The sequence below is a fragment of the Rattus norvegicus genome, chromosome 2 (assembly GCF_036323735.1).
Source record: "Rattus norvegicus strain BN/NHsdMcwi chromosome 2, GRCr8, whole genome shotgun sequence".
NCBI classification, from domain to species: Eukaryota; Metazoa; Chordata; class Mammalia; order Rodentia; family Muridae; genus Rattus; species Rattus norvegicus.
In genome coordinates, this window is record NC_086020.1 from 203,289,926 (window position 1) to 203,292,174 (window position 2,249).

The following is a 2,249-nucleotide window of genomic DNA, read 5'->3' on the forward strand; positions in this document are numbered from 1 at the left end:
ATATACATATATATATATACATTATAGTGTTCATGTGTAGGCTAAATTATGAAAAGATATACAGATTAACTAGATCTGTATTTATGAATTATTTTATAAACTGATATTTTATACACTTAATCTGTATTAAAACTTGAAAAAATTTATCTATTAATTGAAAATAAACCCACGTGACACTCAATTTTTTATAACCTAAGTTTTAGATATAGATTTGAATGAACTCCTTTTTTAACTAATAAAAGTTGACAATTTTTTTTTTGCATTTCAAAATATAAGTGACAACTGCACTTTTTTATATCACTTCTCCCTCCAAAAGCATTCTCTCTCTTAGGAAGGGAAATTCCTTGCCAAGCACCTAGTAAATACTCAGGTTTAGCAGCAAGATCGTCTGGTGAAACAACAAGAAATACAAAATTATAAAGAGCGCTTCTGCTCTTACCTGTCTGGCCAAGTCTTGCCAGGAAGTGTGGGCCTCATCACAGGGAGGGCAGGAAAACTCATCACTGGAGGCCCCGGCATCATGGGGATGTGGCCTCCGTGGGTGGTCTCATCCCAGGAGCTGGTCCCACAGGCATCATCTCAGGAGGAGTGCCCATCATTGGCATCATAGGGTACAACCATCATGCCAGGCTGAGGGGTCTGGGAGACTGCGGGGAGGTGGGATCGTGACCCCTGCAGGCAGAGAAGCAGAGAATGCAGCAGGAGGGATCTTTCCTGTTGAAATGCAACCTTTATTTTGTCAGTCAGGCTCTGGGCCTGCCCATCCATCCGTTTCTGGTATTGGTCTTCGACATTTTCTTTGTGTTTCTGACCACTGCAATGTGTCTTCCTCACAGAGGGAGAATCGTGGGTAAGATAGGTATCACAGTAGTCACAATAAAACTTAGGCATGTTGCTCCACAGGCCGTTGGTTACCCGGGTCCTTGATTGTACTCTTTTATATTTCTTTCTCAATTACTTATATAATATGAAGGTGCTACTTTGATCCAAACTCATATAGAGACACTTGCAAAACCATATGAATTCTCCAGTTTTATTTTTCTAGCTAAAATAAAGGATGTTTTCAAATGTTTAATAACGCTTTTTAAATGTGTAGTCACAGATGTTGTTTCTGAATTTAATTTCCTCCTGATTGAAAGACTGGTATTTTTTATGCAAAGGCACATCAGAGAACAAACTACGCAAATATAAGTCAGAATCAAAGATCACTGTGAATGTGTGTGTTACAGAAAAAAACGGGGGTTTGCAGTAATAGAATAAGTAGAATGGCCTTTGCTAAAAAAGAAAATTTCTCATGTCAATGCAAAACAGTGAGCTGAATACAAGTACAGTGAGCTGAATATAAGCCGCACTTTATAATCAGTTTTGATTTTGGTTTTCTCACATAAAAGGACACAGAAAACATTAATGTTGATGCCTTTGTCCATGCATATAATTGGAGATAAACTTTACTGTAGTTTCTCTAAATAAATTTAATCACTCTTGGTCTACTTGGTCACTGTAGTTTCTTGTGTAGAACAATTCCAAACACTCTCTCTCTCTCTCTCTCTCTCTCTCTCTCTCTCTCTCTCTCTCTCATGCTCTCATATTTCTAATATCTATATTATGCAGTCATTGTTGAGCAATCTTGTTTCATACACAACTTCCTAGTATTTTGGCTATTACCACCTTTCTTCCCCTTCTATATTGGTGGTCCCTGAGCCATAAATTCAGGAACTGTGGTGTAGATATCTACATTGTATTCAGATGTTGTTTTATGTAGACTAGTTCAAAAATATCTGAAATATATCTAAGAGCAAACATTCAGGATGTAATTACAAAAAATAGAGAACACTTGAACTAATTTTTCTGTAATAAAATGAGTGTATACTAAATGCGCAAATATAAATTAGACATTATAAAGCCCCTTCAAAAAATCTTTCAGTAAATGTGAGTTGTAGATAAAGGCAGTTTCACTTTAAGTAATATGTAATGCTTTTTAAAATTTATAAAATACGCAAGGATTGTGTGTCTAAATCTTATATGGTGAAAAATTGTAAATGCTAAAGTTTGATTTTTTTAAAGGACTTTTTATCCTTTGTGCAAAAAAACTTTTAATCCAGCAATATGGTTGCTTTGGCAAGGGATTATATCTAAAGTTATAATCTGGCCAGAATTAAGACACACCCTGAAATACAGTATTTTATGGCTGAATCCAGACAAGCTCTTAGTGCACACCTTTAATTCCCAAAAATTGAAGTACAGTTGGT

At 35.8% G+C, this 2,249-nt stretch overlaps 1 pseudogene; it reads right to left on the reverse strand.

Annotated features, from left to right (window-relative positions):
- Positions 1–435: 435 nt before the first annotated feature.
- On the reverse strand, positions 436–905 carry Snrpc-ps6 (small nuclear ribonucleoprotein polypeptide C, pseudogene 6; annotated as a pseudogene).
- Between the last annotated feature and the right edge of the window lie 1,344 nt (positions 906–2,249).